The sequence below is a fragment of the Schistocerca piceifrons genome, chromosome 10, assembly GCF_021461385.2.
Source record: "Schistocerca piceifrons isolate TAMUIC-IGC-003096 chromosome 10, iqSchPice1.1, whole genome shotgun sequence".
Classification (NCBI taxonomy): Eukaryota; Metazoa; Arthropoda; class Insecta; order Orthoptera; family Acrididae; genus Schistocerca; species Schistocerca piceifrons.
Genome location: NC_060147.1, coordinates 115,987,428 through 116,010,547, shown reverse-complemented (window position 1 = coordinate 116,010,547; position 23,120 = coordinate 115,987,428). Strand labels below are relative to the sequence as shown.

The 23,120-nt window shown below is 44.8% G+C and overlaps 1 protein-coding gene and 1 non-coding gene across 2 annotated transcripts in view; both read right to left on the bottom strand.

The window, feature by feature from the left end:
- The window catches only part of LOC124718977 (corticotropin-releasing factor-binding protein), a 1,088,124-nt gene that overhangs the window by 899,773 nt on the left and 165,231 nt on the right, over window positions 1–23,120 (bottom strand). The gene's annotated exons all lie outside the window — the stretch shown is intronic.
- Trnat-ugu lies at window positions 22,115–22,188 on the bottom strand. The gene has a single exon. It is a non-coding gene; the product is annotated as a tRNA-Thr (tRNA).

Genomic DNA, 23,120 nt, shown 5'->3' with positions numbered 1-23,120 from the left:
TTTGCCGTTTCGTTTCAGGGCTGTACTGGAGACACCAGGTTTCATCCTCAGTGACAATACGCTTCAAGAAATTGGGTGTCAGACCCACCGTTTCAACAAAATCCTGTGAAGCCTCTAAACGTGCCTGCTTCTGATCGTCAGTCAAGTGATGTGGCACAAAACGGAATGTTTTCCTCTTCCCTAACTCCTGGGTAAGGATGTGTCGCATGGATTCATGGTACATCTGCAGTTCATCCGCCATCATGCGCACAGTTAATCAACAGTCGTTCGTGATTAATGTCCTCACTTTTTCAATGTTTTCGTCACCGACGGCGGAAGCCGGTGGTCAGCTACCGGAATTGTCCGAAACACTTTCCCGGCCTCTTCTAAAACGGGTGAACCATTCCCACACACGCTTCATGCACAGTGCTTGATCCCCATAAACATGCACCCGCATTGCATGCGTTTCTTATAGTGTCTTTCCAAGCTTAAAACAAAACTTTAAATTGATCTACTGCTCGCTCATTGTGTTCTCAGTTCAGAACTAACGCACTAAACAAGTACCTCATCCAACGGGTCTAACACGGAAAACACCCCCAATGCTCAACTGAACTACGGTAGGCGCTGGTTGTCAACACCGGCCGCTATGCAGGTGCTGCGTTGCGAGTCGCCAGTGTTGCCTGATCGACCGTTTCGACTTCCTTCACCAAACTTAATTGTCAGAGATTGTAGATCACTCAAGTACTTTGCCAAATTTTCGATAACAACTGTGAGTAATTAATTGTCTTGTTACAGTAGTATAGAAGATACACATAAACAGTGACTAAGTGCAATTACTTCTTGTTAATTATAACTGTCGCCAGTAATATTACGTTACCTGGTTTATCGATCCTTTTGCCGCTTCATGACAGAATAATTACTGTTCTATAAATATTTGTTTATTTAGAACGAGTTTACGTCTAACTGGACCATCATCAGAAAGCAACTAACTAGTGTTTACAAGATGAAGCAGTGCCACACTAAGATTCGTTGGAAGAGTGTTAACGAAGTGTAGTCCACCGATGAAGATGGTAATTTACAAACCCGTTGTTCTACCAATATTTCAATACGGCTCGTTGCCTTCTTTGTTCCAGGCTGTACTGACAGAGCAAATGCGGAAGTCTGAAAGAAGAGGTGCGCCTTTAGTTACAGCTTCATTTAGCAAGCGCGAAAGCATCAGGCAGAACCTCATTCTACTTCAGCGGCAGACACTAGTAGATTGACTTTCTGCATCGCCGTCTGCTTTGCTGAAATTACAGAGCGTTTGTTCCCAAAAGAACCAACCGCTATATTGATGACTGCTGTCTTTGACATTCTTACAAAAAATAATTCAAGAAAACCTTTTTTGTACAAATCCTTTTCCTACCTCTATAACTAGCCGCACTATAAAACTGTACACATATTTCCATTCGTTTGAACCAACAATAGAAACCTTTTATTCCGCTTTCACGTCGGTATCATGGTGTTGGAAGGATTCAACACGTTCTCGAGATGGTGAAATGTGGTCTCCACGCTTTTTGTTTGTTTCTTTGTTTTTGACAGAAGGAAAAAACAGTAAGTAGTTTGGTGACAAATCGGGCGAATACGAGCAGTGAGAGTTTATTTCGATTCTTTTCTCTGTGAGATAAGTTGTTTGACGTGCTCTGCGACAGCTACCACTGTCTTACTGAAAACTGGTGCAGTATTTTCGGTTCCTTTTCCTGAGTTCGTGCCTGGCTAGCGGCAGGCACACTTGTGTAGCAACTGTTTACCTGTCCTCTGAAAGAATCGTCACAACATTTATATTTCTGAACAGCTAAAACCGTCACCACATCACCAGAACACAGTTGCACGTTGATATTATCAACAGAAATTTGAGTCTCAATACTTCAAATAATTATTGAATGAATCAAACAATTTAAAATGCTGTCATAATTTAGCCATTAAAAGGCATAACTTACATGAAAGGTTTAATGCAAAAGTGAAGTATTACGGTTATTAACTGTGCCTATGTCTAGAGGCAACGTACCACAAGGAGCACTAGTTACCCACACTATACTCATCCTTTATTTGAGAACGAGAGCACTTACCAAATTTGAACACACCTTACACAGAATTTCAAACCTTTTCGAAACTTTTTCTCGCTTTTCGTGTGTCTGTGCGAAATGCCATTTGCGAGGTGACCGACACTGCACACCGTTCACATTGCAGTGCTGTCTCGCTATAGCCGGCGCAGGATACAGTGTCCGACGTGCATTGACCAATTGTCGTCCAAAGCACTGGGCGAGATCATTCTGTTGTCCCGAAGGGGGGCCGAGAGGTGTTTTGCGCTTTTCCGCTGGTGAGCGATGACAGACTCTAGGTGCACGTCCTGCCGTCTTTCTTAAACGATTTTACACAAACTATTAAATCGAAAGTTTCATTTTTGTCTTACATAAAGCATTATAAGTCAGGTTCATCATGATGTGCCCATCATCCCGTTAATGGTCATAGTTATTGTGAAGTTCACATGGAAATAAGATACTACGTTCGTTAAAGTGTGCAATAAAAATAGACGTCGCTACGATTTTGCGTTTGATGCATATTACATAATACACTATTGGCCATTACAATTGCTAAACCAAGAAGAAATGCAGATGATAAACGGGTATTCATTGGACAAATATATTATACTAGAACTGAAATGTGATTACATTTTCACGCAATTTGGGTGCATAGATCGTGAGAAATCAATACCCAGAGCAACCACCTCTGGCCGTAATAACGGCCTTGATACACCTGGGCATTGAGACAAACAGAGCTTGGATGGCGTGTACAGGTACAGCTGCCTATGCAGCTTTAACACGATACCACAGTTCATCAAGAGTAGTGACTGGCGTATTGCGACGAGCAATTTGCTCGGCCACCATTGACCAGACGTTTTCGGTTTGTGAGACATCTGGAGAATGTGCTGGTCGGGGCAGCAGTCTAATATTTTCTGTATGCAGAAAGGCCCGTACAGGACCTGCATCACGCGGTCGTGAATTATCCTGCTGAAATGTAGGGTTTTGCAGGGATCGAATGAAGGGTAGAGCCACGGGTCGTGACAGATGTGAAATGTAACGTCCACTGTTCAATCTACCGTCAATGCGAACAAGAGGTGACCGAGACGTGTAACCAATGGTACCTCATACCATCAAGCCGGGTGATACGCCAGTATGGCGATGACGAATACACGCTTCAAATGTGCGTAAACCGCGATGTCGCCAAACACCGGTGCGACCATCATGATGCTGTAAACAGAACCTGGATTCATCCGAAAAAACGACGTTTTGCCATTCGCGCGCCCAGGTTCGTCGTTGAGTACACACTCGCAGGCGCTCCTGTCTGTGATGCAGCGTCAAGGGTAACCGCAGCCGTGGTCTCGGAGCTGATAGTCCATGCTGTTGCAAACGTCTTCGAACTGTTCGTGCAGATGGTTGTTGTCTTGCAAACGCCCCATCTGTTGACTCAGGTATCGGTACGTGGCTGCACGATCCGTTACAGCCATGCGGATAAGATGCCTGTCATCTCGACTGATGGTGATACGAGGCCGTTGGGATCCAGCACGGCGTTCCGTACCACCCCCTGAACCCACCGATTCCATATTCTGCTGACAGTTATCTGATCTCGACCAACGCGAGCAGCAATGTCGCGATACGATAAACCGCAATCGCGATAGGCTACAATCCGATCTTTATCAAAGTCACAAACGTGATGGTACGCATTTCTCCTCCTTACACGATGCATCACAACGACGTTTCACCAGGCAACGCCGGTGAACTGCTGTTTGTGTATGAGAAATCGGGTAGAAACTTTCCTCATGTCAGAACGTTGTAGGTGTCTCCACCGGCGCCAACCTTGTGTGAATGCTCTGAAAAGCTCATCATTTGCATATTACAGCACCTTCTTCCTGTCGGTTAAATTTCGCGTCTGTAGCACGTAATCTTCGTGGTGTAGCAATTTTAATGGCCAGTAGTGTATTTACAACAAACATGAGTGGAGGCTTCAGTTTAGAACGTCACTTTCGCGACAAGACCTGCCCAGAAACTCCGCTGCTACCGCTCCCCTCACGCATGCCGAGGGCTGTCTGCGAATCTACCATACTGTAACAGGTGAGGGTTGATCTTCATTCATAGCCTGCAGCGATTCCTGTCGGCTTTGGAAGCGCTTTTAATTCAGAAGCCGTGAAACGTGCCTCTGGTCCCTCTTTGTCTGGATCTTCTTCTGACCACAATCCTCATGTCGCGTTTCGTGTGTAATACCACTGCTTGTCGGTCGGGGTGGCCGAGCGGTTCTAGGCGCTTCAGTCTGGAACCACGCGACCGCTACAGTCGCAGGTTCCAATCCTGCCTCGGGCATTGATGTGTGTCATGTCCTTAGGTTAGTTAGGTTTAAGTAGTTCTAAGTTCTAGGGGACTGATGGCCTCAGATGCTAAGTCCCATAGTGCTCAGAAGCATTTGAACCACTGCTTGTAAACAACGTTGAACAATCCGCCGCAAAACACAAATCCAGTAACTTCACACACCGTATGGCCGTGAGCACGATCTCACATTATCGCCCATTTTTGCCACTCCGTCGCGTCCTTACATTTACCTTGTATACGTACTATGTCCTCTTCAAACAAAAATATGTCACTGATCGCTACGTAAAGGCAGCAAACGCGCATTTGAGTATGTTACTCGGTCGCTGAAAGACTCATCTGTGCGTGCGCACTGACGTAAATTTTTTTTTTCCGGTGAGCTCATATCACTAAACGACACGTAGCTTTGGAAGTGTAAAGCTCCGTCATAAAGCAGCTTTTTCTAAAACTAACCGCAAATTACCCAGAGCATTCTCATCCAGTGTTTCGTAATGAGAGCAACAAAACCCCACATACAATTTCAGTCCTCGTCAAATTTTTTGCTCCCTTACCAACCCCACGAAATAATGCAAGGAAGTAGTTGTGTTTAGCAGTTTTCCCTAGCGTGCGCAGCAATAATCGTAAAATAATGAAAGCAAAATAATTAGAATTTTATGTCTTCAAACGTATGAGGATCATCGTTTCAAATCGTATCAAGTGCATAGATCATAATTTTACGGGAAGCGGACAAAAGTTTCGCTTTCTAACCAAATGAAGTATATCAAAATTCTCGCAAGAAAAACCTAGGTATTTAAATCATATTCCAGAATTTCTCGTGATTGATATCGTTTCCCAATCCGTGAAGGCGCCATTTTAATTTTTAAATTGCAGTCCAGAAGTTTCGAACCAATTCACTGAACAATTTTGATCGAATCATCTCTTCACAAAATACGATTTGGATCGTTCATTTCCATTTTTTATTTCTTTTATTGTTGGACACAGGCCATGACGCAAGAAAATAGAGTCATTAACATGTTGACGGTAGATGGGTGTGTTACAGTCTTGCATTAGCCCTTCTTCCTCGTACAGGAGAAGGATCAAGTGCCAGACTCTTCTTATTCTATAACAATGAGTTACTCAGGTGTATACTGCAGGATAATCATGAAGTCTCGAAAACAGCATAACAATCTAACGCTTTGGTAGCAGTACTATAAACAACAATGTGACGGACCCCCCCCCCCCCCCATATGACACAACAATGGAATTTCAACTGCCCTGTCCTACATGATGCTTTCCAGTTCCCCCAGGTTTCATAGATGTCACTTCCATCGTGTAACGGAGTCTGTGATTTTGTTCCATTTTGTCCGGTACATTGTAAACTACATATTTTTTGTTTTTTTCAGGGAGAATACTGGGATGCTTGCACGCTTGAATCTGCCTTCTTTGCGATTACGAGGCGACCGAAAGTTATCAGAACGTGGGTCTCGTTTGAAGTACCTAAAGCGAAATGGGTCTCCTCTGGTCATAACTACATGTAACAAAGCTCAATCGAAGTAGAAAAACAAGTATTTATGCAGTCTTTCCCACAAATAACGCATCAGTGCACCGACGTTACAGATTTCATTGGAAAAAGTGCATCAGGTATCTATTAATTTTCGCAGCCATAATTCTCATTCTGCTAAAAGCCTTTCTGCTGTAGTAACACCGGTTCTTAGCAGACCTGTAGAGCTCGGCTAACACTTGGATGGGTCACCATACGTGTCTGCTAAGTACAATGTAAAGTTTTTTTTTTAAATTACCGCTACCAGTCACAAACTTTGCCAAGTATTGTTCAAAAATGGTTCAAATGGCTCTGAGCACTATGGGACTTAACATCTGAGGTCATCAGTCCCCTAGAACTTAGAACTACTTAAACTTAACTAACCTAAGGACATGACACACATCCATGCCCGAGGCAGGATTCGAACCTGCGACCGTAACGACCGCGCGGTTCCAGACTGTAGCGCCTAGAACCGCTCGGCCACTCCGGCCGGCGCCAACTATTGTATTACTTATTTATTTAACGACATGTTTCGAGGTAATACCTCATCTTCAGGTTAAATTGCATTACAAGAACAACTTAAGAATAATAAATATTTCTTGTAACGCCATTTAGTCTGAAGATGAGCTATTATCTCGGAACACGTCGCTAAATAAATAAGTAATACAATAGTTGGCGAAGTTTGTGACTGGGAGCGGTAATTTAAAAAAAAAACTTTCACGTATTTCTTGAGTCGGTCAAGGTCGAAAAATAGTCTAAATGGCTACAAATGCCAAGTTCTGTTGGAAAGCGGCGTGCACTCGGCCCTTGTGAGGCCAATTGAGGAGCTACTTGATTGAGATGTAGCGGCATCGGTCACGAAAACTGACATACGGCCGGGAGAGCGGTGTGCTGACCACACCCTCCTCTGTATCCGCATCTGGTAACGCCTCAGAACAGGATGACATGGTGGTCGCTCGGTATCGTTGAGCCTTCAAACCCTGTTTGGACGATGTTTATTGTGTGTGTTTTAATTCTCATCCTACTTCCTTTAGTTCCCTCTCCCATGGTTAAACAGGCCTCCTTGGTGAGCGAAAGAGCACGGTGACACAATCAACACCATAGTTTTAGCTGCAAGAGAGGGATAGCAGTTATCGCTGAAACAACCGGTTTTCGTTTGCAATGGGTATTTTCAATGCCTGTTCAATCAGACTGTTATAACCACGCAAAATAACCGGTTTCTGAAATAACTAGTTTTCTATTTTGTTATTGCTGTTATTTTTCTGAAATATACGTAGGAAATGGAGAAAGATTGAAAAAAGTTTGACTCCATCAGATTCGATGTACTCAGAATCAAAATATTAAATAGGCAAATAGAAGAAAACTTGGTCTGTCCACCTTTTATCGAGTCGTAAGTAGCTGACTACTACTACAAAAAAAAAATTACCTGTATCCCCCCGCTGATTTTAATTTTTTGAAACTCTGCTCAAAAATCATGTTCTAACTTGAGGTCATACTGGTACGACTAATTGAACGTTAAGAATAGTCAGTGATAAAGGGTGAAAACTGAGCTTTAACAGCTCTATTTTTGGTGTTAATGTGTTCATATTCAACAACTACAAGCACATAAAGGCATGTTACGTAGGGACACCAGCTACACTATGTAATCAGAAGTATCCGGACACCTGGCTGAAAATTACTTCCAAGATCGTGACGCCCTCCATTGGTAACGCTGGAATTCAGTATGGTGACGGCGCACCCTTAACCTAGATGACAGCTTCCACTCTCGTAGACACACGTTCAAACAGGTGATGGAAGATATCTTGGGGAATGGCAGCCCATAATTCAAGGAGTGCTGCATGGAGGAGAACTGTCGATGTCCGTCGGTGAGGCCTGGCACGAAGTCGGCGTTCAAAAACATCCCAAAGGTATTCTATAGGGTTCAGGTCAGAACTCTGTGCAGGCCACTCCATTACAGGGATGTTATTGTCGTGTAACCTCTCTGCCACAGGACGTGCATTATGAACAGGTGCTCGATCGTGTTGAAAGAGGCAATCGCCATCCCCGAATTCCTCTTCAGCAGCGGGAAGCAATAAGGAGCTTAAAACATCAATGTAGACCTGTGATGTGATAGCGCCACGCCAAACAACAAGGGGTGCAAGCCCCTCCATGAAAAACACGACCACACCGTAATACCACCGCCTCCGAAACTTTTGTCACTACACACGCTGGCAGATGACGTTCACCGTGCATTCGCCATACCCACACCCTGCCATCGGATCGCTACATTGCGTACCGTGATTCTTCACTCCATACAACGTTTTTCCACTGTTCAGTCATCCAATGTTTACGCTCCTTACACCAAGCGAGGCGTCGTTTGGTTTTTACCGCCCTGATGTGTGGCTTATGAGCAACCGCTCCACTACGAAATCCAAGTTTTTTCACCTCTCGCCTAGCTGTCACAGTACTTGCAGTGAATCCTGATGCAGTTTGGAATTCCTGTGTCATGGTCTGTATACATGTCTGCCTGTTACACATTACGACCATCTTGAACTGTCGGCGGTCTCTGTCAGCCAACAGACGAGGTCGGCCTGTACGCTTTTGTGCTGTACCTGTCCCTTCACGTTTCCACTTCACCATCACATCGGAGACAGTGGACGTAGGGATGTTTAGGAGTGTGGAAATGTCGCGTACAGACGTACGACACAAGGAACACCCAGTCACCTCAACACGTTCGAAGTCCGTGAGTTCCGCGGAGCGCCTCATTCTGCTCTGGTTCAAATGGCTCTGAGCACTATGGGACTTAACTTCTGAGGTCATCAGTCCCCTAGAAATTAGAACTACTTAAACCTAACCAACCTAAGGACATCACACACATCCATGCCCGAGGCAGGATTCGAACCTGCGACCGGAGCGGTCGCGCGGTTCCAGACTGTAGCGCCTAGAACCTCTCGGCCACTGGGGCCGGCATTCTGCTCTCTCACATGTCTAATGACTACTGAGGTCTCTGATATGGAGTACCTGGCAGTAGGCGGCAGCACAATACACCTAATGTGAATAACGTACGTTTTCGGGTGTGTCCGGATGCTTTTTATCAGGTAGTGTATGAATGAACTGTTAAGTTTTCAGTTTTCTGCTCATATTTTCTCCCGTTTTTAATCTTTTAAGGCAAATTGAACATTATACGCAACTGCTACAGCACTTTGTAACATATTTCCAGACTAGGGATGATGGCAACCTGGAATACAACTTGTGTCCTACGATGAGAAACTACCACATAGATCTGATCAGCCAAGTCTCGCAGACCGCGTGTAGAAGCTTACCTTCTAACAGGCCGCGAGGCATGCTGAGAGGTACAGTAGTGTCACTGCAGTGCTGCACTAACTATCAAGCCGTATGTCTGTTCATCATTTCTCTCGGCACTGTTATTAAACTAGCCCTGATCGCTTTCTCAGTTTTCGATAATAACGCAATACTTCAAAGCCGTGCAAATTTGCGAATAAAAATTACTCGTTCTTTAAAAATATTTTATTCGAAAACGAAAAATTTTAGCCCTGCCACTGCGGCTATTAGATATTTCTTTTTTTAAATCTAGTAATTAGTAGAAAGTAATAACCCCTGTTACAACTGTGACCAAACAAATACTGAAAGATACCCATTATTCATAACTAAAATACCAGTATCGGTTAAAACGATCGCGTTTTCCCATCGCTATTGCAAGATCAAAAAAGTGGCAACAGCCAACAGAACAGCGGGCTAGTAACGTACGCTGGGAAACATGTCTTTAACACAGTATCTATTGAACTGTGGGCTGCGGTGTAGATCATATCATTTGATCCGGTTCATGTTTTTTTACAGTACTACATTTACCATAGGAAAGAGTACGAAATAACCCGATCTGACGCAACAGCGTAATGGAGCTACCGCAACTGGGGTGAAAACGCATGAAACTGTATTTTGACCTCGGTTGCATTTACACTACACCAAGAAGAAATGCAGATGATACACGGGTATTAATTGGACAAATATACTAGAACTGACATTTTCACGCAATTTGGGTGTATAGATCCTGAGACATCAGTATCCAGACGAACCACCTGTGGCCGTAATAACGGCCGTGATACGCCTGGGAATTGAGTCAAACAGAGCATGGATGGCATGTACAGGTACAGCTGCACATGCAGCTTCAACACGATACCACAGTTCGTCAAGAGTACCGACTGGCGTATTGTGACGAGCCAGTTGCTCGGCCACCATTGACCAGACGTTTTGAATTGGTGAGAGATCTGGAGAATGTGGTCGCCAGGGAAGCAGTCGAACATTTTCTGTATCCAGAAAGGCCCGTACAGGACCTGCAACATGCCGTCGTGCATTATCCTGCTGAAATGTAGGGTTTAGCAGGGATCGAATGACGGGTACAGCCACGGGTCGTAACACATCTGAAATGTAACGTCCACTGTTCAAAGTGCCGTCAGTGTAACCAATGGCACCCCATACCATCACGCCGGGTGATACGCCAGTATGGCGATGACGAATATACGCTTCCAATGTGCGTTCACCGCGATGTCGCCAAACACGGATGCGACCATCGTGATGCTGTAAACAGAACCTGGATTCATGCGAAAAAATGACGTTTTGCCATTCGTGCACCCAGGTTCGTCGTTGAGTATACCACAGCAGGCGCTCCTGTCTGTGATGCAGCGTCAAGGGTAACCGCAGCCGTGGTCTCGGAACTGATAGTCCATGCTGCTGCAAACGTCTTCGAACTGTTCGTGCAGATGGTTGTTGCCTTGCAAACGTCCCCATCTGTTGACTCAGGGATCGAGACGTGGCTGCACGATCCTTTACAGCCATGCGGATAAGATGCTTGTCATGTCGACTGCTAGTGATACGAGGCCGTTGGGATCCAGCAAGGCGTTCTGTTCCGTCCTGAACCCACCGATTCCACAGTCTGCTGACAGTCATTGGATCTCGACCAACGCGAGCAGCAATGTCGCGATACGATAAACCGCAATAGCGATAGGCTACAATCCGACCTTTATCAAAGTCGGAAACGTGACGGTACCCATTTCTCCTCCTTACACTAGGCTTCACAACAACGTTTCACCAGGCAATGCCGGTCGACTGCTGTTTGTGTATGAGAAATCGGTTGGAAACTTTCCTCGTCTCAGCACGTTGTAGGTGTCGCCACCGGCGCCATCCTTACGTGAATGCTCTGGAAAGTTAATCACTTGCGTATCAGAGCATCTTCTTCCTGTCGGTTAAATTTCGGGTCTGTAGCACGTCATCTTTGTGGCGCAGCAATTTTAATGTGCAGTAGTGTAATACGTTTAGATATGATGCTCCGCACATAAGGCTCACGCGCTTAAGGTGACATATTTTACACAATGACATTTTTGGAGGAGGAGGAGGAGATTAGTGTTTAACGTCCCATCGACAACGAGGTCATTAGAGACGGAGCGCAAGCTCGGGTGAGGGAAGGATGGGGAAGGAAATCGGCCGTGCCCTTTCAAAGGAACCATCCCGGCATTTGCCTGAAGCGATTTAGGGAAATCACGGAAAACCTAAATCAGGATAGCCGGAGACGGGATTGAACCGTCGTCCTCCCGAATGCGAGTCCAGTGTGCTAAACACTGCGCCAGCTCACTAGGTGACCTATTTGTAAAGTGATCGGATGGTTTAAGGTGTTTTATCGACGGGCGTGTTTCTTTCAAGTATCAGTGATAGGGCATTGGGGGTGGGGAGTGTGGTCTAGTGGTCTGGCCGCTAAGTGACGACGTCCAGTCGCCTTTGTGAGCCGTGGTGTGACAGCTGCTGCGATCGATGGTGGGGCCACCTGAGGCTCGGCGTGCGCCGCAGCCGCCGCTCCTGCAAGGTCCCGCTAAACAGCCCTAATTACCCAGCCCGGCTCCCAGACAGCCCCCTATCGATTTCTCGCTCTACTGCTCATTGCGAGAAGGGGGCTGCCCCCCCCCCCTCGCCCCCACCCCTGGGACGAGTGATGTAACGCTCATACTCACTTATTCGCACGCGAGGCTATTCCTCCGCACCGACAGCAACGCACCGGCTGTTTCAAAACGAACATCGGCGTTTTAAGGCTTTGAAGCATTCATCACATTCAGCTTAAAATTATAGGCAATGCATCAAATGGAAGAGCAACTCAAACAGCTTGTCTTAAAAGTGTTCACTGAGCGCACCATTAGGCAGGCAACACACATCGAGTCCATAGGCGAATTCTTCCCAAAACTTGATCAGTGTGTCTGGAGTAATTGTTGCCACAATGCTGCTTCTAAGGCCGGGTAAATAAGCTGGTAGTCGAGGCACATAGACATCATCCATTATGAACTTCCGAAGGTAAAAAGTCTCATGGCGTCAGATTGTGTGTGAACATGGAGATCGTGCGAAACAAGCTGTGTCTTCTAGCCCCTTGCGGCCAATCCAACGCTCGGGTACAACGTCATTTAACCCTTGTACGATACAAGCTTTGGAGATTATATATATAGGGTCTTTGTTCAGTCCAAAGTGATTGTAGTAATTGTATGTGCTGTGGTTGCTCACTTCATACATCGTAACGCCTACTTTATATATATATATATATATATATATATATATATATATATATATATATATTGCTCCATGGGACCAAATTAAGGAGAAGTCTCCATGGTCATGGAACGAGTCAATACATGGAATTATGACACGATAGTAGAAACAGATAAAATGAAATGTAAGAAACATATTCAGGCGACAAGTCGTAAGTTTAAATTAAGAAAATCAACAATGTAACACTGGAATTTGCTTAATTTTTCAGCTCTTCCAAGAGATCCTCGACAGAGTAGAAGAAGTGAGCCATGAGGGAACTCTTCAGATTAGACTTAAAAGTGTTTCGGCTACTGCTAAGATTTGTGAGTTCTTGTGGTAGCTTATTGACAATGCATGCAGCAGAATACTGCACTCCTTTCTGCACTAGAGTCAAGGGAGTGCATTCCACATGCTAATATTGCTAAGAACAAACGACATTAAAGAAAATATATACTGTGAGGGCAATGTCAGAATTCCCAGACTATTGAATAGAGGTCGACAAGAGGTTCTCGAACTTACACCACACCACACCTTTTGAAACAAAAATACCCTTTAAATGCAACAACAAGTTTACTGTTACCAGTCACCGTTTTATTTTTACTTTTCCCACGACGCGTTTCGAAGGTTTAAACCTCCATCATCGGGTGGATTTACATTAGTTAGTATTACATATGTGTGTGTTGTTACGATTTTGGAGGGACTTGTGGCACTGCCTCCAGTGGTCACAGGTTCCTTTTGCTGTCGTAACACATCACGTGTATGCTGCCACATTTGTAAACAAAATCCCTCCAAAATCGTAACAACACACACATATACAGGGTTATTACAAATGATTGAAGCGATTTCACAGCTCTACAATAACTTTATTGTTTGAGATATTTTCACAATGCTTTGCACACACATACAAAAACACAAAAAGTTTTTTAGGCATTCACAAATGTTCGATATGTGCCCCTTTAGTGATTCGGCAGACATCAAGCCGATAATCAAGTTCCTCCCACACTCGGCGCAGCATGTCCCCATCAATGAGTTCGAAAGCATCGTTGATGCGAGCTCGCAGTTCTGGCACGTTTCTTGGTAGAGGAGGTTTAAACACCGAATCTTTCACATAACCCCACAGAAAGAAATCGCATGGGGTTAAGTCGGGAGAGCGTGGAGGCCATGACATGAATTGCTGATCATGATCTCCACCACGACCAATCCATCGGTTTTCCAATCTCCTGTTTAAGAAATGTCGAACATCATGATGGAAGTGTGGTGGAGCACCATCCTCTTGAAAGATGAAGTCGGCGCCGCCGGTCTCCAGTTGTGGCATGAGCCAATTTTCCAGCATGTCCAGATACATGTGTCCTGTAACGTTTTTTTCGCAGAAGAAAAAGGGGCCATAAACTTTAAACCGTGATATTGCACAAAACACGTTAACTTTTGGTGAATTGCGAATTTGCTGCACGAATGCGTGAGGATTCTCTACCGCCCAGATTCGCACATTGTGTCTGTTCACTTCACCATTAACAAAAAATGTTGCTTCATCACTGAAAACAAGTTTCGCACTGAACGCATCCTCTTCCATGAGCTGTTGCAACCGCGCCGAAAATTCAAAGTGTTTGACTTTGTCATCGGGTGTCAGGGCTTGTAGCAATTGTAAACGGTAAGGCTTCTGCTTTAGCCTTTGCCGTAAGATTTTCCAAATCGTCGGCTGTGGTACGTTTAGCTCCCTGCTTGCTTCATTCGTCGACTTCCGCGGGCTACGCGTGAAACTTGCCCGCACGCGTTCAACCGTTTCTTTGCTCACTGCAGGCCGACCTGTTGATTTTTCCTTACAGAGGCATCCAGAAGCTTTTAAACTGCGCATACCATCGCCGAATGGAGTTGGCAGTTGGTGGATCTTTGTTGAACTTCGTCCTGAAGTGTCATTGCACTGTTATGACTGACTGATGTGAGTGCATTTCAAGCACGACATACGCTTTCTCGGCTCCTGTCGCCATTTTGTCTCACTGCGCTTTCGAGCGCTCTGGCGGAAGAAACCTGAAGTGCGGCTTCAGCCGAACAAAACTTTATGAGTTTTTCTACGTATCTGTAGTGTGTCGTGACCATATGTCAATGAATGGAGCTACAGTGAATTTATGAAATCGCTTCAGTTCATTTGTAATAGCCCTGTATGTGATACTAACTAATGTAAATCCACCCGATGATGGAGGTTTAAACCTTCGAAACGCGTCGTGGAAAAAGTAAAAATAAAACGGTGACTGGTAACAGTAAACTTGTTGTTTCATTTAATGTCAGTAACAGTCACGGTAGAGCCTAACCTAAAAATGTTCACATTTAAAAAAAAAAAACACCCTTTCCCACTTCACGTCCAACCAACATGGGATGCCTGTATCACAGGGCGTATATTCACCTGGATAACCAACGACCTCTGTGTTGTCAACACAAATATTTACCGGCGGCCACAACGCGACACAACACCAGGTCTCCATCAATGGCCGCCAGGGACCGCTACCCGGTCACGGTGCCTGCAGAAAAGCTTCGCCAGAGATCGCAGCTAGCCCAGGAACTACTTTGATACTCCAGGCACCTGATCGCAAATAGTTCCGCCAGATAAATCCGCCAAATGGGCTTTATAGGGCGGCGCACTGCCGGAAAAGGGCAGTTCGACAAACCGCTTGGAAATATACAGAGCTGCCAAGCCTGCAGCTACGGCCAGACGCCTAATCTACCTAGCCTATCTCTTCCAGATGGACTTGGCATAGTCGACGAACATCTTGACATTGTAGAATCGGGTCTTTTTTATTATTATTATTTGTTATTTCATATTTGTGACGATCCGCCGTTGGGATCGAGTCTGTTGTTGTTTTGGAGACTGTATTATTGGTTCGTTTCGGTGAGTCCATCCGCCCCGATAGCTGAGTTGTCAGCGCGGCGGTCTGTTACGCCAAGAGGCCCGGGTTCGATTCCCGGCTGGGTCGGAGATTTTCTCCGCTCACGGACTGGGTGTCGTGTTATTATTTGATCATCAGTGGAAGGCAACGGGAAACCACCACTGGAATCACTTCCCTAGACGCTCATGCGGTGGACGTCTTTGACGAGGCTTCCCCCATGACAAGACGTGCCGTAAGGCAGAACACAAAGGGTTTTCTTGGTGAGTAATTTTCTTTAAGATTTGCGTTTTCCACATTTCTATTCTGCTAGCGCACATACTTTAGTGGCGACGAGCTTGGGATGATGATGATGATGATGATGATGATGATGATGATAATGATAATGATAATGACAAAACAGATTATGTAGCTTTCCTGCTGAATACACGCTCTGTGATGCAGGCATCCCGTGTACGTTGGACGTGAAGCGGGATGCCGAAGTAGTAGGCGCTACAATGTATTAAGTGGGCGACCACAGCAGTATGTAAAATATTTGCACCAAAATAATAATTACAGAGTGTGGGATCTGTGCACATTGTTGTCACATGCTATACTGAAGTTTCCAACTTGTAAAAGGGTTATCAGTGGAAGTGTTCCGACCAGTTACCATCAACTAAACCATCTACTAACCGTTTCTCTTGGTTTATTTCCCGTTCCTCAACAGATATCCCCGTTCGCAGTAGCGCATACATAACATATCTGGTCTCAAAATCTACAGCAACCCACACTTTTATCTTGACTTACCAGGTTGTGGACGAAAATGCACCTTGGAAGGACAATGGTACTGATCAACTGTAATATACACCGATGAGACAGAGGATTATGACCAACGTGTAATACACTGCTGGCCACCGTAAATGCAACACCAAGAAAGACAAGAGGTAGCACAACAAAATTTATTTTGTAGATGACATGTTGACCAAGTACCAAATGATTACGTTTACAGACGTCTGTGACATGTGGTTCCTGCCAGAATCAGTAGCCAGAGTAGCCGCCATTGTTGGAGATCACCGCTGCCACACGTCTCGGCATTGAGTCAAAGAGACGTTGGATGTGTTCCTGGGGTACAGCAGCCCAAGCAGCTTCCACACGTTGCCAGAGATCATCTGGTGTGGCAGCTGGGGATGTAATCTGGGTCACTCGTTGAGCAACCATGGACCACATGTTTTCTATCGGCGAAAGATCCGGAGAGCGAACCGGCCAGGGAAGCAATTCAATATGGTTATTGACGAAGAACCTTTGGACAATGCGTGCCACGTGTGGTCGTGCATTATCCTGTTGAAATATGGCTGTGGCCGAGCCCTGAAGGTAAGGAAGGACAACTGGCTCCAGCACCTCGGATATGTAGCGCCGGCTATTTAAAGTACCGGCAATGCGTACTAGAGGCGTGCGAGAGTAATATCCAATACCGCCTCATACCATAATACCCGGTGCAAGACCAGTGTGGCGGTGCATAATGCAGCTGTCCAGCATCCTCTCTCCACGGTGTCTCCACACTCGAATCCGACCATCGTGGTGCTGCAGACAGAAGCGTGCCTCGTCAGTAAAGACAACGTCATTCCATTCTGCCGTCCACATCCGTCTGTCATCACACCATTGGCGACGGAGACGTCTGTGGTTCTGCGTCAATGGTAGACGAAGCAATGGACGTCTTGCGGACAGACCACTCTGCTGTAAACGGTGTCGAATGGTACGCGCAGACACTGGATGATGCGTTACAGACGCAATGTGCTGTGCTATGGTTCGGGATGTCACTGAGCGATGCGTCACTGCCATGCGCACAATTTGCCTATCAGCACGTGCAGTGGTGCACCGAGGTGAATGCGATCGACCACGTCGGTCCGCCGTACCCCCCTGCATCCAACGGTCACATATCCGCATTACAGTTGTTTCGTTTCGTCCAACACGACTAGCGATTTCTCTGTATGATAATCCACAATCTCGGTTAGCCACTATCCTTCCTCTGTCGGACTCGGATACTTGATCGAACGATGTTCGCTGTTGTCTACGAGGCATAACTGATCGTCTTGTGAAACAACCACAAGGTAAACACACGTGCCGAACGTACACTCGTCGAAATCGCCAAGCCTTAAATGGCGCTATGAGGTGGCGCCACAGGCGCGCGTGATGTGCGTCTGCGCTGAAATTCTAATCAGTTGCATATCTCATCGCTGGAAACCCATGGTGTAAATTTCACTTGATTCGGATGCTTCCTTCAGGGTGTTGCATTTACGGTGGCCAGCAGTGTAGCTTGTTTCTCCATTGTTGGAACGAAATACATCACTGATTATGCGTATCAGGGAAGTTTGTGGAGGTATGTGGCATTAGATGTCTACAAACAAGTCATGTAATTCGCGTAAGTAACAGGCCGCTGATTTGCGTACGCAGTAACGGCGCCCGATAGCTACCGAGATGGGTTCCACAGGATTTACATCAAGCGGATTTGATAGCCGCGAGACATCAACGTGAGTTCACTATGTCGACTTTCAAACCACTGTAGCACGGTTCCGGCTCCGCGACATGGGCAGTTATATTATTGCGACATAACATCGCCGTCGGGGAAGACATCGTCGCCGTCGGGGAAGACATCAAGCACGAAAGGATGCAGGTGGTTTGCAGCTGACAACGTGTCTTCGATTGTTACCACAGGTCCCATGCAAGTGCAGGACAATGTCCCCCACAGCATAACACGTTTCGACCCGCTGTTCAGCACGATGCCGGCGTTTGTGGAGACGACCATCGACCTAGTGTAGAAAAATGTGATTCAGCCGAAGAGCCGACACGTTCTGATTTATCGACAGTCAAATCCCGTTAGTCCAGTGCCAACCGCAATCGTAAATGACGATGTCGTTGGGTCAACACGTTAACACGTAGGGGTGGTCTGCTGCGGAGCTCCATGTTCAACAATGTACGATGAACGCCGTGCTCCGGAACGCTTGTGTGCGCACCAGCAATGTGCTCTTTCGGCAGAGATGCCACAAATCACCATCTCACCTACTTTACAGAGCGGACAAGCCTCCGAATCTGACGTGATGTGAAGAGTCGCGGATGTCCAGCCATTTAGCGCCTAGTGGTAGTTTCACTGACCTACCTCTTTTCGTAGACGCTCACGCCAGTAGCACGTGAACATTCAACCAGCTCCACCGTTCTGGAGATACTCGTTCACTGGTTATGCTTAATAATAATCTGCCCTTTGTCAAAGTTGCTTACCTCAATGGCTTTCCCCATTTGCAACCCCATATCTTCGCTAGGGTGGTCCCCCCGTCCGTGTCTGCTCCGCTTAGGCCTACATTCTGTACTTTTCTTACTACATCACGTGCTCGCAGCGCCGCCAGGCGCCATCCAACGTCGAGGTAGCCAGTGGTCAGTGTAAGGCCCAGGGATATAAGACGAAATGAGTGCATCAACAAATATTTTAATAGTGGCAACTATAGTTTCAGTTTTTGATCCAGAAATAGCTTTTCTTTCTTCTCTTTATCATCGAACCGGAAGCACAACAGAATACTACGAAATTTGAAAAGCTCATTCTGGCTCGAAAAATACTCATCTGCTCGAAATTCACTCAAAGGTTTCCCACGTGCCTCATGTAAATCAGCTATTATTAGTAGGCCAGAGAATGCCTGTAGCCCTGTATAAGTAAGTTCAATCCAGCTTTAAAGATATGGATACAGAATTTGACTGTCTTCTGCACGATTATTGGTATGCATTACTATTACACTCTGCATGTGACTGGCGATAAAAAGACGAAGACAGTAATATGACCTTGTCTGTAATTTTGGTCTAATGTCACAAGGATTATGTACAGTTTCACGTATTACATTCCTGAAAGACTGCTTGCGCACATCATGTGGTACTGTCATACGTTGTATGTGTATTTCTAGGTACAAGAATAGGTGCAGTGACTTTCTGAAGTACAATTATAATCTTCTTCACAGTTATTAACATCGGCCTCATCTCCCACCTACGTATCTTCCCGTCAACTCTGCATTAACATCACTGTCATATCCATTTCCAAAAACTGATTTATTATGAAGCCCTTTTGTATGCCTGTCATAACCTGCACGAGCTTGCGGCTCCTTTTTAAAGCATGTATCATCATCCATTACAAATGAAGTATAATACCAGGTCTAATTTCAACAAAACGCAATTGCTAACTATGAATTATTTTCCAACAACGTACATGTATGTATCTACCACGAATTGGTTACAACAATGGACATATAATAATTACCTGAGAAAACACATTATTGCTAAGTTTTCATTTTCGCAATAAATTTGAAATATAACACTAACAAACGCATATCGCGTATCTATTTATGGTTATATCGCAGTTCATAGGACTATAACCCGAAATCATTGTAGTGGGGTCAGGTATACAATATGCGACTGTCGGGGTTATATTTCAAATTTATTACGAAAATGAAAACTTAGCAATGATGCGCTCTCCCAGGTAATAATGATATGTCCATTGTTGTAAACAATCCGTGGTAGATGCATACATATGTGTTGTTGGAAAAAAATTCGTAGTTAGGAATGGCGTTTTGTTGAAATTACACCTGGTATTATGCTTTATAAGTAATGGATGATGATATACGCTCTGAAAGAAGCTGCAAGCTCGTGCAGATTTTGGAAGATATACATACGAGTGATAGTGAATCAGTTTTTAGAAACGGATATGAGAGTGAGGCGACGGGATGATATGCAGGTTGGAGAGGAGGCGGATGTTAATGAATGTGAAGATGATTAAAATGGCACTTCAGGAAACCACTGCACCTACTCTTGTATCTGGAAGTGCTATAAAAAGTGCATAACAAGCATATCTGGAGGACGAGAAGCTTAAAACTCGACGTTAAAACTGTTTCTTTGTAGATAAAAAGGGCCTTGGGATCTGAAAGAACCCGGGGGTTGAAGCAATGCTTAATTAGTCGCGTACTTGGTTGCGCCAATGAGGCAGCGCACCGTCTTGGTGCCGAATAAAGTTTTGCCGTTCAGCTTTTTGCAGTTGGGGAGAGAGCCATAGATCTAGAGCACCAAGATATGAAACACCAGTTACAGATGCTTCACCGAAAAACGAAGCGCTCTTAAACTATCCACTGGAATGTGGTACAAAATAAGTGAAACAAAATAAAAATAAATTTAGGGGTGCCTCGTTGCAGCTGTCCCATCTCGTGGGAATTTTCTGACCGCCATACGGGCACATTGTGTGCATTCGTTTGAAATGACTATTCGTCACTGAAGACGTCTAGAAAATCTACACTGTCATGCAGCAACATTTCGTTTGCGATGTTGGCACATAATCCCTGGTCTGATGGCTGTAGAGCTTGTAATGCAGGTATACAAACAAAAGTGTTTTGAGTCTCTCTTTCATGTATCAATTGTAACTGTATGTTAAATGTAATAAATGCTACAAAGCCTTATAATCCAGATATTCTTTCCGAAACAACCGGTACTTTGCCACTGCAAAGCATAGCTGGTGGTAGCTCAATGCTATTTTAACTTACAACATGAAATACACGCTTCTGGGATAACACAGTGTACGCGAGATAATTCAAGAGGAATTTGATATGGGTATCAGACGCAGGAAGTAGGGCACAAGTTTTGTTATTTGAGTATAAAAATAATTATTTAAATAGAAAACAACTTAATGTAACAAGTATTTAAAACAGACTAAAAAGTATCAAATAGTATTTCCTACCCTCCCATAGATCCCTCATTCCACACAAATAGTCTTGAAAATTTGGGCTCTAGAATTTATAGTAGCTATGAAAATGCTTGTGTGAGTTATGACTGGAAACGTGTGGCGTATGGAATAGATAACAATAAGGATATGGCCTATTCATGCATCAATGTATTGTATGCTCGCCACGTTTTTCGTTTTAAATTCTAGAAGTATTTTCGTATCTATTAATAATTCACATGCACAAATTATCAGAACTATCCGTATGGTGTAAGGAATCTGTATGGGGCTAGGATAATTTGATATCTTTTAGTCAGTTTTAAAAACGGATTACATTAGGAATTCTTTTTATTTAAATAACAATTTTCTGCTTTGAAGTACATGTGTGTCAAATTTTTGAATTGATTAAAAAACATTTTGATGAGATTATAAAAGAGATTTCTGTTCACCTAAGTCAACCAATACTTTGCTTCCTCCTACGACCATCTCACGGAAAGAACTCTGAGGTAAAATAAGGAAGAATCGAGCTCATAAAGGGACTTACCAGCAACCGTTCATACCACGGACCATTCGCAAGTTGAACGGAAAGGAGGAAATAGCAGTGGTAAACAAAGTACCATTCGCCACACTCCAGACAAGAAAGCGCGTTAATACTGCATTGTCATCGAGCCAAGATCTATGTTAAAAGCTTCATGTCTCTAACTCATCGGGAAATTATAATGGTAAACATAATACCGCCGCCACACACACCGGACAAGAAAGCGTGTTAATACTGCGTTGTCATCCAGTCCAGTGCTATATTGAAACTTTCAAGTCTCTAGCTCTTGAGGAAACTTACTTAAAATCAACTATAAAATTAATATGGAACAGACAGACAAAAAGCAGACCTGATACAAACATGTTGAAACTATATATATATGAAGACAGTAACTGTTCTCGAAAGAACAGATTACTGTTGTTGATGGTGCAGCTTTTCCCTGGAATAAATGATGACTAAGTGAAACCCTCAGCTGCCGACTGGTGTTGTTGATATACCTCGATGTGGACAGCTGAAAATGTGTGCCCCGACCGGGACTCGAACCCGGGATCTCCTGCTCACATGGCAGACGCTCTATCCATCTGAGCCACCGAGGACACAGATGAATAGCGCGACTGCATCATTTATTCCAGGGAAGAGCTGCACGGTCAACAACGGTAATCTGTTCTTTCGAGAACAGTTACTGTCTTCATACAGGGTGTTCCAAAATGACCGGTATATTTGAAACAGCAATAAAAACTAAACGAGCAGCGATAGAAATACAACGTTTGTTGCAATATGCTTGGGACAAACAGTAAATTTTCAGGCAGACGAACTTTCGAAATTACAGTAGTTACAATTTTCAACAACAGATGGCGCTGCAAGTGATGTGAAAGATATAGAAGACAACGCAGTTTCTGGGTGCGCCATTCTGTACGTCGTCTTTCTGCTGTAAGCGTGTGCTGTTCACAACGTGCAAGTGTGCTGTAGACAACATGGTTTATTCCTTAGAACAGAGGATTTTTCTGGTGTTGGAATTCCACCGCCTAGAACACAGTGTTGTTGCAACAAGACGAAGTTTTCAACGGAGGTTTAATGTCACCAAAGGACCGAAAAGCGATACAATAAAGGACCTGTTTGAAAAATTTCAACGGACTGGGAACGTGACGGATGAACGTGCTGGAAAGGTAGGGCGACCGCGTACGGCAACCACAGAGGGCAACGCGCAGCTATTGCAGCAGGTGATCCGACAACGGCCTTGGGTTTCCGTTCGCCGTGTTGCAGCTGCGGTCCAAATGACGCCAACGTCCACGTATCGTCTCATGCGCCAGAGTTTACACCTCTATCCATACAAAATTCAAACGCGGCAACCCCTCAGCGCCGCTACCATTGCTGCACGAGAGACATTCGCTAACGATATAGTGCACAGGATTGATGACGGCGATATGCATGTGGGCAGCATTTGGTTTACTGACGAAGCTTATTTTTACCTGGACGGCTTCGTCAATAAACAGAACTGGCACATATGGGGAACCGAAAAGCCCCATGT